This window comes from Cryptomeria japonica, chromosome 2 (assembly GCF_030272615.1).
Source record: "Cryptomeria japonica chromosome 2, Sugi_1.0, whole genome shotgun sequence".
Lineage (NCBI taxonomy): Eukaryota > Viridiplantae > Streptophyta > Pinopsida > Cupressales > Cupressaceae > Cryptomeria > Cryptomeria japonica.
In genome coordinates this window covers 12640027-12657465 of record NC_081406.1, presented here as the reverse complement: position 1 = coordinate 12657465, position 17439 = coordinate 12640027, and positions in this window count along the sequence as shown.

Genomic DNA, 17439 nt, shown 5'->3' with positions numbered 1-17439 from the left:
ATTGGCTTATTCATGCTACTTAGATTCATGTTTAGTTAGTTGGTCTTGATTTGGTGATCGAATGCCATCCTGTATGTTGGTAAGCTTGGTTTGTTGTTCTAGTGAGGGTTTCATCGGCAGAGCATTGTTGAAGATATTTGATGTTATGCATAAGTGGTGTTGGTGCGACTTCTAGTGGAGATTTAGGATGCTGATGGTGATCATGTTTGAGACTTGGTTGATTGGGATCATTGCTTTAGCGTGCGTGGACCTAAATTGGGTCCCGATTTATCTAGGTTATGGATTGACTTAATGTAACGTGTTGATTGGACTTCTCGATGTCTTTCCGGGATGTCTTATGGGTTGGATATTATTTGTTTGGTCTCAGGCCGACATGTTTTGTAATTATATAACATGTTTTATTGTTTGGTGGCCAACCTTATTGTTTGTGGTCGAGGGTTTGTATATATATATGATGTAAGATCTCATTGTAGATCATATGTAAGGTATATGCAAGGAGGTATAGGAGTGAATAATGTAATAATCATTCAGGAAGGAGATTTGGCCGATCATTGGTGATTGAGTTGGGTTTATGTAAGAGGATTAAGTCCTCTGGTATTGAGATTTACCGAAATTGTACTCAGGCATATGAGATTCTATCATTGCAGTTCATTCTTCCTTCTAGATTGTAATCTGGATTTTTATGTAGTCAGTGGGACTCCTTTTGTAATGAGCAGTGTGCTCTAGGTTGTTGGCCTTCCTGCAAGTGCAGGCCCCTCTATTTGTAATCATAGACTCATTGCAAAGTATTATCTGACTATGCGTAGGCTTCCCACCGTGATTTTTCCCTTTACTGGATTTTCCACGTACAAATCTTGGTGTCATGTGGATGGTATTCATTCTTTGATTATTGCTTGTGATTAATTGATATATTTGCTATTTCAGTATTTGGTTTATGCATTTCGGTATTGATCTTTTGGGTTCCTATATTAAAGTTTTAATTTCTTAAGGTTCCGGTAATCTGGTGACAACTGATTCACCCCCCCCCTCTCAGTTGTCTTCCAGTTATTTGAACTTTCTAACAATTGGTATCAGAGCTCTGGTCCTCTCTACAAAATCTTAACCACTTGAGGAAGATCCTATGGAGACTAACAATTCAAGTTCATCTAGCTCATCTACTACTATCTTTCAAAGAGATATTCCTAGGCTTGATGGAACAAATTATAGAGTTTGGAAGATTCAGATGGAGACTCAATTGAGATGTCTTGGTAAGGAAATTTGGGAAATCACAGAGAATGGGGTTACTCATTTTAATCTGGCAGCTGACAATTCTCCTCTAGCAAACTTGGATAAGGAGCTTGAGAATGATTGTAGTTCAAGATAAGCCCTCTTGTGCACACTTTTTGATCAGCAAATAATGTGATTAACTGACTAATCATTAGCAAAGGCTATATGGGATAAGTTAGAGACTCTTAATGAAGGTGATCCTACTGTTAATATTTCTAAACATGATGGTTACTGGATGAGATATGAAAACTTGAAGATGGAAGAAGATGAAAGGATTACTACATTCATGGAAAGGGTAAATGAGATTGTTATGGGAATTCAATGTTGTGGTGGAACTTTGAGTGAGGATGAAATACTTTCTAAAGTTATGAGAGCTTTACCACCAACTTATAAGATGAAGGCTACTGCAATTAATGAATTGAGAACTATGGCTAATACTTCTGTCAATAGGGATACCTTGGTTGGGAAATTATCTGCTTTTCATGCATTTACATCATCAACTAGAAAGAAAGGTTGGAGAGCTTTGTATGCAAAGGAATTGGATGATATGAAGAGAGAAGATGGAGAATTTGAGCAACTTGAAGCCCTATTTGCTAGAAGAGTACCTAAAGGACCGGTAGGAAGTAAGTATGAAGGAAAAGTACCTTTTAAATGTTTTGCATGCAATAAAATAGGTCATTTTTCATCTAGACGTCTTGAAAGGAATTCAAGATTTGAAGAGAGAGATAGAAGATCTTTTAAGCCTAACCCTAGATATCAGAACAAGTATAAGTATAGGAAAAACATAGATAAATCATGCTACATTATGAATGAGGGAGGTGTGACTGATTCTGATGATGGACCGGCACAAGACTCTTCTAGTGGTTCCAACAATGGAAAGGAATGGGTGTTCTTGGCTATCAAGGAAGATGATCCGGCAATAGAAGAGAATGCACCTAAAGAGAAGGCACTTGCTGCTAAAATTGAAGATAAGAATCTCCAAGCGTAGGACTATTGTAAGAATCTCCTTCTTTTTTCATTCTTCATTGATACTTCTATTTTTATTATATTTACATTGTTAAGGATATTGTCATAATACATAAAAAATTGATCCTTTTCCCTCTCTGTATAGTCCTCTATACTTTGTCTATACAAGACGCCAACACACCGCACTGTCAACTCAAACCCATATGCACATCCTTGGATAGAGGCTGGGAAGAAGTCACCGAGGAGTCTCTATGGCTTGTTTTTTTGAGTTTTATAGTTAGATAATCTTATTGCATACTCTATCGAGTAGTATCTATTCATAGGTTTGGATAGTTAGTTGTTGATATCTTCCTAGCTCACCAAAATGCTAGTTTAGTGAGGCAGAAAAGGTTCGTTTTCTCCTTGAGATCTGTCACTTTGAGGGTAGGAAATATCCTCCTCTACATCTACATACATGTGCACCATCATATTTGTTATGTTTAATCAATGAAAATAAAACATATTGTTTTGCATTAATTAGACAAATACGTAAAACCTCTTAAAATATCGTCACACACACACACACATATATATATACACACACTAGCCTGCAATACAAGACACATAGCAAAAACCACCACTGAAACAAAATGTGGTACATACAATCATATACATCACATCACCCAATAGATGATGGCTAGCAAAACCATCAACTCTCGGTTGTGGTGGTGGTTGTAGAATAGAGGAATATTTATGAGATACTATAGATCATGAGTGACTCTTAGAGGAGCTCCTCCTATCCATCCCCTCGACAAGACCTCTACGTCTCACTACCTCTACCTTGAGCTCCATGTTCTTGTGATGTATCTGCTCCTCTGAGGCTCATCATCACTCCACATCATCGCATATAATCTCTAACTCTACTCTGATAGGATTGAAGACATCTTCATGCCTCCCTCCACTATGTTGTAATCTAGGACTAGTCCACATTGATCACGTGGTGCACATAGATGATACTATCTCCTTGATGACATGTCCCACAAAGTCACACCATCCCCATGTACCAACTTAAGAAAGTAGAGAAAATTTAATATTAGACACATCATTGTATATATCAAAAAAAAAAATTAAAAATTAAACATCAAATTGTAGGAGCCACAGATACTATAGTATGAACTATAGCTGGGTGTATATTAGTGGGTATAAGGTTATTAGAAGTGTATTAATTTATAAGTGCAATTAGATTTTACAATTATATAAGTAAAGATTAGACATAGGACTACATAATTATATGATAAGTGTCTTCATAATAATGATATGGGAAATTAAGTGATAAGTATCCTAGATATGCACCCTAAGTAAAATTAAGTATAGTGAGTTTATTAGCCTCATAGTTCTTTATAGATAGTTGAAATTTCGTAGATATCATTTTTTCTATTGTTTAGGTATAAGAATTGAGTGGTCCAAAGCATTAGGTTTTGGTCTCCTACACCTTGCAACCTAATTTTTAATTTATTATTTAATTATTGTGATCTTATAAAATGTGTATCCCACTTTAACTTGATCAATAACATCAAATTGTTAGGGCTAGGTGTTCCTACCTTACAAGTCTTTAGTTTTGTAATTGTAATTTAATCATGTACGTAATAAGTTTAATTTATTATTTCTAAAAATCACTGCGAGGGAGGGGATCTATTTATTCTTTGTAATACGTGAGATATTGTGTAAAAGGAATTTAATTGAGAGGTTACAAAGAATCAACTAAGATTGCAAGTTGGAAGATCTTTCAAATTTGGTGCTATGACAAGTCAATCAATGCCCTTGTAGAGTGCCTAGGATTGGACACTTGGTAAATTTGACCATCTTAACTAAATCTATGACATGGGGTGGCTGCAAGAAGTTGAGTCCCACTTTTGGGCAAAAAGTGGAAGTGTTTTCTCTATTTTAAAAATTTTCTGTCGATTGATGTCAAAATTTGATGCACTTGCAGATTGGATCTCAAAAAATTTCAGTAATAGAAAATGTAGTGCTCGGAGTCTACTTTTCAAATATGTAATTTATTTTAATACCCACATGCTAGAAATCCCTTTTTAGTAGGCATGTTTAAAAACCAGTTTTTCAAAATGCCTGTTTCAGGACCATACCACACATGTACGACCACCCTTTTTTTATGCAAATAAATGAATTTTTGCAAATCCTTATGGGAAATGATACCTAAGACACCAAATATTGATGAGTATATTTTTTCTTATTTTTTTATTGAATATTTTTTTTTATTAATTTTTAACTAACAATAAAGTATATTTTCAAAACATCAGGGGTACGACCACCATAATTTGATGAAAATTTCATATTTTTCAATTTTTTTTTTAATATTCAAAAGAATTGTATGTAGATTGATATCATATAATTATTTTTCTAAAATCCTAAAAACAAAAAAGTTATTAAAGTTTTAGTGAACCTTGGTATTTTAGGTTCAGGTTCCACTTTTGATTAATAAATAATACAAAAATAGTAAAAGTAATCTTATCACTATGAAATTTACATTTCTAAAATCAGGACACTGAAAAATCTAAAGGGTTTTTGTTTCATCAAAAAAGTCAATCAGAAAGGCCTTCAAAAAATTAGGCCAAGGTAGAAATCTAATGTCATTTTATCTTAGTCATTTTTTTGGAGGTCCAAGCATAGGCTTGCTCCCACCAAGCCGATCCCAAAGCAAAAAAAAAGCTAAGGGTTGTTTCCCACCCCTAATTTTAACAAACAAGGGCCCATTTTTTAAATTCAAAAAATGGGGGCCCGTTTCGCTTTGAACCATTGAAAGTGAAACGGGCGCCTGTTTTTAAAAAGTAGGCACCCGTTTTAAAAAACGGTCACCTGTTTCATTCAATAATGGGCACCCATTTCTAAAAAGATTCATTAGGCCAGAATCTAGCCCACAAGCACAAATCCCAATGATTGAATGATTTTTCAATCATTGCTTGATAGGTACGATCTGCAAAGAGAATGTTTTGATTAATCATTTTCTTTGTTTGTCTTATTGTTGATTTGGTAAGGAAATCGATTCAAATTCAAATTTTTTTGTAGCCATGGGATCAAATCAATGCAGGAAGAGGCAAAGGAAGGTTCTGACAACTGAGGAGATTGCGGCAAATAGGGAGAAGGAGGCAATTTGTCAACGAGAGAGAAGATCAAGAATGAGAGAAGGAGCTTCAAGTTCTACAATCGTTTTAGAAGAGGAGAACATCAATGAGACCATAAATGCTGATGAAGGAAACACAATAGAACCATTTAATTCAGGTGCATCTTCTAATCCATTATTGGGTACATGTATGTCTTCACAGCCCTATGTTTTTTCTCATGAAGAAATTGGTGATTTAGTAGAAGCAGGTTGCTTATTAAATGAAATTCTAATTGAAAATCAAACCCCAAATGAAATTAGAACTCAAGTTGAAAATGAAATTGAAATCCAAATTGAAACCCCAAATGAAACTAGATCTCAACTTGAAACTGAAATTGAAACCAAATTTGAAACTCCAAATGAAATTGAAAATCCACCTGCAACTAAAACCAATAATGTGTATGTAGGCATGGAAACACCAATTGAAAATGAAACATGTTTGAATGATAATCAAATGAATGCAAATTTTGAAATTAAAAGTGATGTACTAGACAACCTTCCTGGCTTGGTTTCATGGAGATAGATTAGGACACATGCAAATAGATTGTTTAGACATTTTTTTATAATAAGAAATTTGGGTTTCAATGTCAATTAATGGTACAACTAATTAAAATTACTAAAATATGAAAAGTGATGAAGAAGTTAGGCTTTTATGTCAAACCCAAGAAGAAGGATGAGTCTTTAAAACAAGTTGTATCGACTGTTGCTAGCGCCTTTGATACAATTAGAAAGAAAAGTCATTCTAAAGATAAAAATATGGCATGACGGGCAATAACAACAACTTTAGTAAGCCAAACAACTTCTAATAAAAGAATGATGAGTAACATAAGTGGATATCTTAATATTCATCGTAAAACTTTGTCAAGAGCTGTTAAAAGAAGAGTTAATTTTGAAAGTGACCTGGCAAAAAAATTGTGGACTTTTAGTGGTAGACTACCAAGTTCTGATACAAAACTTACCGGTGGAGTAAAAAATTTGATCAAAAAATTCTGGCATGATAATACGAGAGTATCACCTAATGTTAGAGATGTTCTTAAATTAAGAGTTGGGTCAAAAATTCGTGATCCACATCTAAAACACCTATTGTAGATGACTCAAACTAAATTGTATAAATTTTTTTGGATGATAAGGTGTTGACTATTAGCATTTGTCAAAGATCTTTTGAAAAGTCTAAACCTTCGTATGTTCTAATTAATAAGGAAAGAGTCACATGTTGTTGCAAAACTCATGTTCAATTTCACTACCATTATGATGTATTTCGATATATACCTGTTACCATGCATAGTAATGGAATGTTCCAAGAATGTTGTATAAATATACCACCTGAAACTATAAAGGAGTTTATTTCAAGTTTGTTTTGCAACCCACTAAATGAACAAAATTTTATTTTCAATGCATGTGTTTGTGGTGTATGTGATATATGTGGCAATTTTGCATTGTTGGATGAATATTTGCATGAAAATCTTTCAAATAATTTTGGACAACAATTTGTTGATGTTAAAAGATTTAAAACTGCTGAGTATCCACTGAAGGATGGAAAGGTTGGAAAACAATGCGATCTAATCACTGAAAAAGTTAGTGTTCATGCATTTATGAATGAATTCAAGAGTAACATCATACCTAAATATGTTAAACACACTCAAAATGCTAGATGGCTTGATGGTCAATTTCAAATATGTAAGGATATATTTCCTATTGGTAGTATACTTTTGGTTGTTGACTTTGCAGAGAACTACACGCTTGCACCACAAGATAAGTTCCAATCACAATACTACAATTCAATGCAAGTATCAATTTTTGTCCATATTGCCTATAGGCATGCACTAGATAGTATAGAAGAGGATCGCAAAATTTTGAGAGAGTACCATTTCTATATGAGTGATAATAAATTACACTCATCCGAGTTTGTCCAGTTTTGCTTCAAGACTTTTTTTGAGAATTTGAGGGAGAGAGAAATTCAAATGACACAACATCTAATATGGTCTGATAATTGCACATGGAAATTCAAGAATGCTAGAATGTTTTATTGGTTGAGTAGGATTCATAAGAAAACTAATATCGAACACGTGGAGTTTTTTTGAGGTTGGACACGAGAAAGGAGAACATGATGGTGCCAGTGCATGTGTTAAGAGAGCCCTTTGTAGAGAGCAACTCAAATTTGAGGAAAAGGCTAAATTTAAAAATGCAATTGCAATTGTGGACTAGTGTAGTGTAAATTTATCCATAGGATCAAGTCAGAACTCTACAATTAGACGTTTCTTCTGGCTAGTTAAAGAGGAGAATATCCTTCCAAGATATGATTGTGATACAATCAATGGGTCAGCTAGATGGCATTCATTTAAGAGTTCTAATTCTAACACTTGGACTATATGGACTAGAGAGCTTGCATGTTTTTGTCAATTTTGTGTTGCAGGTGAACGGGAAGAATGCGAGAATATGGAATGGGTAGAAGAATGGAAACACAAATCCTTAACACCTACTGAGACACAATATGAAGATGTTAGAAGAAATGAAGACCTCGATCATGCATTTGCATCAGAATATTATGATCATGTTTTAGACCTCATACAACTTGGTAATTTAATTCAATTTATTATTTATAACTTTAAATTATATATTTTTATGTATTGTCATATAATTTATGATTTCATATTTGAATTATAAATTCTACATGTACTTAAATTTGTTTTCTAGGACATGTGTATGCTATTGTTGCACCTGAGGATAATGATGAGAAGGTTGAGTATTGGCTAGCTAGATGTGTAGAACCTAAGAAAAAGTTGATATGTGATCAAGTAGATGATGATGGTTTTCAGTATCCAGTTGGGTCTATTGTGGTAGTTGGCACATGGCTACACAAATACTTAACAAGAAGGAATGGCTTACCAGCTTATGAAGACTACCAATCAGAAAAGAAGAGTATACACTATTCTCATTTGGTAGTGGCAACAAACATCAAATTAGAAAGATACAAAGGTAGACCTGCTAATAAGGTATTGTGGACACTTTCAGTAGAAGAGCATGAGACAATCATAGACGCATTGCAGAAGAGAGACGATGTAGATGGTACATTAGGTTGAATCAAATTTATATGCATGTAAGTTTGTGTTACTTGTGTGAACTCTTTTATATTTAATCATGATAATTGTTTTTTTTTGTCCCTTTAACATTGTATTTGTCTACATTTGATACAATTTTGGTTTCATAGACAACATTGTATTAGTTGTCTTCTTCTTAATGTTATTTTGTGCACATTGTAATTGTGTTACAATTGAATTATAATTTTTTATGATATATTTATTTTATCGTAATCTCTTCATAGATTAATTGTAAGTTCAAAGATAGAATTATGTCTTAAATATGACAACTCTATATTTATCATTGTATGAAAAATCTATATTTATAGTGTGCTTTTTTATTTTAGTACCATGAAATCCATGCTTTTCATACCACTACTATCCACATTAATAAACCATCAATACACTAGTAAAGTAGTGTGGTTAACTTAAGAGGAAAGTTGATACTATGTTTGTAGCTTCCTTTACTTATTTCAATATAATAATTCCATATAGCAGGGCTTCCTTTACTTATTTCAAATCATTGAATAATGTTCTTCAAACCTTCCTAATAATTTGGTTATCCTTAATTCCATCAATCTATTGGATTCCTCTATGAGATTCATTTATAATTAATAATCCTTTTATAATTTTCATATCAAATTTATATGCATGTAAGTTTGTGTTACTTGTGTGAACTCTTTTAAACATTTAATCATGATAATTGTTTTTCTTTGTCCCTTTAACATTGTATTTGTCTACATTTGATACAATTTTGGTTTCATAAACAACATTGTATTAGTTATCTTATTCTTAATCTTATTTTGTGCACATTGAATTATAAATTGTTGCACTATAAGATGATCAATCACAATGTTAAAATATAAAGTCATAAATAGATCACATAACAAGTCATAAGTAAAAAGTCCTATATACATTCACATAACAATTCCTGATGACATAATAAAAAGTCTTGAAAAAATAACAAGGAAATGACATTAAATCAAGTCCAAATAACATAATAACAAAACAATGTATCACATATATAATCACTAGAGTGTGCCAATTCACATAACACACCTTGATATCATAATAGCAAGGAGATACCATAATAAAAAGTCCTATATATAATCACATAACAACAAGTCCTATATATAATCACATAATAATAAGTCCTAGGATAACATAACAAGTGTCACCATAAAAGTCCACAATACAATAACATGACATGATCTAAAATATACAATCTCAGAACTCACATGCATCTCATCTCCAGTCCTCTTCACTCCACATGAAGGTGGCTGAGATGAATCATCCTGCTACACGTGGTCCTTAGATGCACCATCCTGTGTCTGTGCAGTATCAGTGTCTCCACCCTCCTGTGCACTATCAGTGACTCCACCCTCCTATGCAGTATTAGTGTCTGCACCCTCCTGTACATTATTAAAAGATTTTACATGAGAAGAAGATTTAACACAAGAAGAAGTTACTTGCATAATTCACTTATAAAGTAATTAAATACTAAAAAGTTTAAAATAAAGTACCATACGACTGTGCTCTACAATTCCCTCATTGGTACGTGGAGGTCCACTATCATGAACAAGAAAAGTGGTCGTAGTCAAGTCTTGCAAAAAAAAACATTGTACATCAATTTTGATAATCCCTATAAAATCCAGGTACACAATATAAACAAATTAGAAATTATTTTTCTAATCATCACCTCAAATGATAATGTCAATGGTTGCATCTGGCTCAATCCCATAGCCATACCAATACTGGTAGTGGTATCGACCTGAACAACATATATAAAGCATGAATAAAACCTGTATATATACATAAATTATAAAGTATACATATAAACTACAAGATTATCATAGAAAAGCATACATGTGATGTAGGAAAAGTAACCGATGGTCAAAGGCGTACATGTGATGTGCCATCAAACAATCCAAAAGCCTACAATTGCAAAAAATAACGAACATGAATCAAAGCTATACATAAAATAGTAAGCATGTAAACACTTCAATTTAATGGATGAAAAACATACTAGTGGTAAATGAGGCTAAGCCTTAGTGGTCCACGGGTCACGTGAAGAACTACCCACCTCAGTGCTACACGAAGCACCCTACAAAATTGAAAAAACATATCATATACATCATTACATTAAAAAAATAATTGTTTATTTTAAATGTACATATCAATACAATGTATCTAGATGAAAGTGCATACCGTAAATGGGGCACCAACATCTCTAGGTATTGAGGTAACATGCTGTCGGTTCCTCAATGATGTGGTATGATCCATCCTCCATTCAGAAAAAATTGATTCATGTTATGGTTCATATGTGTATATATAAGGAATTTAATATTGCACTGTAAATTATACAAATAAATTTGTACCTCTATAGGCTGATCATCGTCTGCCCATAGGAGATCAACATATGAAGAGATGACATTAGCATGTGCAGCCTCGACATCATCATAACCACCATGGGCATCATCATCATCATCATCAAAATCACCATCTCCTTCAGAGGTAGCCTCACTCTTTGGACCCCTACATACATCCCCACAGCTCGTGCAAACATGTGCTAAGCTAGGGGCAACCCTCACCTCCTGCAACTACTGTACCAAATTGCCCGACAGGGCACTCAATAAACCTAGAGCAGAATCCACTGCTCGATGATGGGCAAGTGCTAGAATAACTGGTGATGGAAGAGGAACCAATGGATAATTGCGCACATGGTTTCTAACCTTGTCACTCAATTTTTCTCCTGGCCTATCCTGGGGCATGCCTCTCCCAACCCACTGAAATGATCTAATATCAAAGTAATTGGGATTTTTGCCCAATTCAAATTCGGCCCATAATTTCTTCAAAAAATATATCAGGACCTCATGATTGGAGTGTGGTGGATGGTCAAAGACCATTCACTACCACTCCTAAAAGTGGCTAGTAATGCCCAGGTGCCTACACCATCGAATAGAGATCCATGGTTTCTTCGGATCTATCTCTTCACGTGTCTTAGGGTTCACAAAATATTTTTTCAAATCCATTTTTTTAATTTTTAATTCATTAACTTGTTTGTATGTGAGGCCATCAGCGTAAAATGCATGCAATCCCTCATGCCAACTACGATAGCTATCTAGCTTGCTATCGAATGCCTACATAGACTGTACAATGCCTTGCATACTATCTGCAAGGCGTAACAATTGAGGAGGTGGATGAGGCTCACGCCTAATAGTATGAATATCTCTAATCAAAGCATCAATATTCGTCCTAATTGTCTATCTCAATTGATCGGGTGGAGGTGGAGGTGGTACTAGAGCTAATAGCTCATCTATCTCAAACTCATCCATCATGTGAAAATAATCTGCATATATATACAAACATGAAAATTTACAATTACAATTACAAACATGAAAATTTACAAACATGAAAATTTACAAATACAATTACAAACATGAAAATTTACAATTACAAACTATTTAATTTACATTTCACCTTCCAAAAAAACTTATAATTAAATACAATTTAGCAACTTAAATATAAAAAAAGGAAACTCACATAGATCTATAATATTATTAATAGGTGGGTAATAATAAGCATCATTTAAAAAATATTATCCGCTTAAATCAAAGTATAAGAAAAATTCTACAAAATAAAACATCATAATGCCCATGCAACTCAAACAATACTTTTTAACATCTAAAGATGAATTAGGATAAGTTCCATCAAAATCATAAAAATAATCATAAGTTAAAGTCATAAGTTATATCTATGAACTTGTCAATACATGTACTACTTTGTTGTGTTCTTTTCTAGAATCATTGGATGATTTAGTGATTGCAACTAGTAGTACTACACTAAGTTGAAGCTTGAATAAATAGTAGGTTCTCTACTTGTGGAGGAGTTAAAACAAAAAAAAACTGTATTTTTTTATATTCAATTTTTTATTGGTATTTTCTTGTTCAAAGTCGCAACCCACAAAATGTGATTCCAATATTGATCTATATTTGATTCTTATTTTTATTAAATCTGCCACTAGTGTGATTTATTGTCCTCTTAACTTAAATCAAGCTATGTAAATTTAAAGCCTCGTAACTTTTGATAGAGAGCATATTTTTTCATGCTTCATGTGGCATTGAAAAGGTGGTTCATAATCTTCATAGATCACACAATTATTTTCTAGAATATTCCCTCATATTTTATATTTTATTTTTTGTGATTTCACATTCTAGTCATTTACTTGGACATCTTGGCACTTGAAAATGACCATCTTACATGAGATGAATTTGTTTGATATGTTTTATATGTATTGATTTTATTGATCTTTTAAGTTTTTATTCGAGGAGGTATCATAGGTTTCTCTATTCATCCTTTCGTGGTAAAATTAGAAAGGGATAACTATGATTCTTTTGTAAAATGGTATCTTGATAAGTTTTAGGTGGTGTAATCATTTTCCTTTTATGTATGGAGTCATACCTAAACTAGAAACACTAGAAACTATATAATCTTGGTGTAACATCATTGACCATGTAGGAGTGATTTGATATAGTATCAAGATCATGATTCTATGTGTATTGCATTGGATATTGATTTCCTCCACACACTTTGGAATCGACTTTAGGAGATCCATGGAGACCCACATATCTCTCCGTTCCTAGAGGATCCTATTATAGATTGTTTCATTCCCTTTGTAGATGAAGATCACATACCCTTCGATGGTGATACTTAAGAAGAAATTTATTATATCATATTAAATAATTTATTTACTTAAGATCAACTTTTATTTACATATTAAATAATTTTCAAAATATATTTTAATTATGTACATCTATTATATCAATTAGAATAAACATTTGGTAATTTGAAATACAAGCAATTATCATAAAAAATTTAGAATCAATTCATTCTAAATATAAAATGATACATACACATATAAATATATAATCACTTTTTTAATTTAATATATACTTGGCAAAATAAATTTATATAGACGTGTAAATTTTTAAGTAATTTAGTGGGGTTTATAATGAAACCTATCCAAGAAAATTTGTCATATATTAGAATAAGATATTTTATCTTACCATATAAATTAAGGATCATGACTCACAAGATTGCTATATATCTATGTGTTGTAAACAAAATATGTAAAATACGTACTAATAAAAAACATGTTTCTTTATAAAAGAAAAGATATGGACAATTTCCTATAAGATACAAATGGAAAAAAAATACACAACTCATCTACCCTATATAGACACCACCCTCAACTCTCCCTTCTTGTTGGTTCTTATTTTACTATTTCAATTAATGCTTTCACATAATATAATACATTCACTTCCAACACACACTCTACTATTTTCATGTGCATTTTGCAAACCAACCAACAGTTTACTAATATTGCTACAATAAGATTGCAATACCTCAAACTCTTGATGTACACCTTCTATTTATACTTTCTTGCTTTCCATTTGAGGCAAGTAGGTCACTAAGTCCAATCCCTTCAAGAAATCAACAAACATTTCTTAGACAACCCTACCTTGATTCTCCCTTAACAATTTTCATGTCCATAATTAAAAGGAGTCTTAAGATCCATTTTCATAAGCCTACATTAATAATGAACATAATTAGGTTGAAGAAAAACCCCTCTTAGATAAAAAAATTTGTGATGTTACCTACCTCCATACTTGTCTCTTCTAGTGCAACTTTCATGAATCCTAGAGTTTATTTTGATTTGTAAATAAAGATTTGGTTAAACCTTTTGTAAAATAAATTATTACAGGGTTTTTGATCCTTTCCTTTCTCTATGTTTATTATACTTATCATCCAATCCAATAGAAAAATACACTCTCCTATAACCAAAAAAAACTAAATTTAACTCTAAAAGCTCCATTTAAAAACTAAATATATGTTCCATTTGATATGACACTGCTAGGAAAAACACTGATCACTAAGCACCATTTAATTCCATAAGCACCAATAACACTCCTTCAAATGTTATAGCACCACCTTTATGAAGTTAATCCATTAAATTGGCATTCTACAAAATGAACACTAATCTAATGAAATTAAAACCATTTATTTAAAATTTATAATTCTCCTTAATAGAATCCTTATCAAACCTCAATAATAGTTAAGGAACATTAATCCATGGTGTCCAACTCAATTTCTTAGGACATGAAAACATTAAAATTTCTGACACTAAATATAGCCACCATTTCGAATGCTTAAGGTGGTTGATAACATACATGTTACTCTTAATGTTTTCTTGAGTTAGGAATCATGGTATATTGCCACTATTGAATCTTAATCCAATGTTGTATTGATCAAGTAATCAACCAAGATAGTCAAATTTCTCCTGGGACTTGTTCATTTTTTTCTATTTAGAGTTTAGTGTAAGTTTTTTTCTATTTAGGGTTTAGTGTTCGTTTTTTTCTATTTAGGGTTTAGTGTTTGTTTTTTTCTATTTAGGGTTTAGTGTTTGTTTTTTTCTATTTAGGGTTTAGTGTTCGTTTTTCTATTCAGAGTTTATTGTCTGTTTTTTGTGTCTAATGTTTATTGTTCGTTTACGTTTTTGTTTTTTGTTTTTTTCCTACGGTTTAAATACTATTCATGTTTTTCATTTTTTTTCCTACGGTTTTTACTATTCATGTTTTTTGCAATATTTGAAAACTAAAAACAATATTAAACATGAAATAAAATAAAATAAAAGACAATTTTCAAACTTTAAAACATAAAAATTAAAAAATAACAATACATTAACATTATTTTTATGGAAAAAAATAAATAAAACTAAATACCTCGAAGGAGGTAAAAATGGTCTAGGGGGTCAGTTGGGGTGAAAAAAATGGGCACCTGTCCTCCTCAGAAATGCCTACCCGTTTTCCAAACAGTGAAAATGATGGAAAATAGTTAAAAAAAAAAAATACATTTCAAAAATAGGCGCCCATTTTTTTCAAATCGGGCACCTGATTTGAAAGAAATGGGCACTTGTTGCCCAATTTGAAAGAAACGAGTGCCCGTTTATCTTCGGGCACTCGTTGCTAAATGGGTGCCTGTTTCTTTATGGCTCGGGCACCCAAAGCTAAACGGGTGCCCAATTTGTAAAAATCAGGCACCCATTTCTAGCAGGCTCATTTTTCAACCCGCAGAGTTCCGCGGGATTGGGACCCAACTTTTTGTGTTTACCCCATGAAAGGGGTGAATAAGATGTGTAAGAGGAGCTACATACTATTCCAAGATGCTTGGCCATGCCAATAAGGGTGTTTGGTTTTTGTCATAGCTCATGACTATTGATAGCACTTGATGGTTTCTTGCTTATGATTTACTATATATTAGAGGTGTGGCATAGTGGATTATATTATTATACTTTACATTCTGATAATAAAATAAACTTAAGTTTCTTTGGGGTGAGGTTTTTTCACTATGAGGGTTCTTTTGCATATATCTAGTGCAATGGTTTGTTAGATGTTTTTGAGAGTTTGCTCGAATGATGTGTTGTCATTGATGTCAACATATTCTTTTGTGTATTCCAGTGTTGCAGTCAGATTAAATGAGTTGGTTTGGTCAGTGTGTTGCAGTTCAGCTGATGTGGTTTAATGGATTTAGAGATACTTATATCTAGTTGATTCAACATAATTTTCATGGTCTGCATGATGTTCTGATCGAGGTATGCGACCCGGTATTGAGATTTACATTCAGTTGTTTGTGTTATTCAGTATTTTGTTTTGTGCTCCAAAATGCTCTGGAATCTCTATATCTTTAGTTGTGGATGTATGGGATGTGTTCGGGATGTTGATGTGCATCCTCAGTTCGATTGGTTCATGATTTGGATGTCCACAAGAAAATATTTCAGGTTGACAATCAGTTTTGATGGTGTTTTTAAGCTCTGATGATGAGATGATGATGATTCTTGTAATTCGAGTTGTTGTGGTTGTTGTGGTGCAATTCACATTACTTGTGAATATTTCTAGATCATGTTCTATGAGTATTGGTGGTTCACATTGATTGTTGTGTGTATTATTGAATATTTTCTTCGTCTGATGATGTTCTTCGTGTTATGCGACATTCTTGGAGGTTGTAGCGTGTTGAGAATGATTGAGGCATAATTGTTAGAAGTGTTGCAAGTTTGTGGTATTGATTTGGGTCTAGACTATGTCTTAGCTGACATTGTTTTGGTCCGCATATGTTGTTGTATTGTGTGAGATTATTATTTTATAATTTGTATTGAGGGTTTAGCTGACCTTGCAATATAGGTTGCTATCTTGTATAAATAAATGTAATAATCATGCAAGATGCATTTATACGATCATTGAAAGTGTGTATGATCAAATTGTATGTGCGAACAAGTGATTTTATCTTTCAGAAGTGAAGGAGAGGAGAGAAGTGTTGCAGAGTAGGCTGTGTGCTTAACCTGAACTGTACTTTGGCATATGCAAATGCTATTTTTGCAGTTCATGTAATCTGGATTGTTGTCCAAATGCTTTTGGAAGTTAGTGAGACTTCTTGTAAGGCACTGAGCCTTCCCTTAAGGTTGTAGCCTTTATGGGTTTCTTGTTTGAGTAGTGAGCTCTAAGCAATATGCCTGAATGCATGCGCATTCCCCATTGTAATATTTCATTTGTACTCCTAATAGGGTATTATCTCATTGTGGGTGGGTTCCCACCATGGTTTTTCCCTTAACCGCGTTTTCCATGTCAAAAATCTTGGTGTTATGTGTGATATTGATGTAGTGATGTTTTATGTTTTAATTGTTAATTATCAAATCTGATTTGTAGTATAAGTTGCAGAAAGTTTTTTGTTCAAATTGATTCATCCCCCTCGCCCCTACTCCCAGTTTTCTATCGATTGCTAATATGGTTTGCATTTTATGGGTTTATTGATTTGCTATATTTCTTCTCAATTATTTAATTGATGATATGACATTTCCACAATCCATAGAATTCATCTGTGAGGAAACGTTTGGAATTGATTGTGTGCACGTTTTTGAAT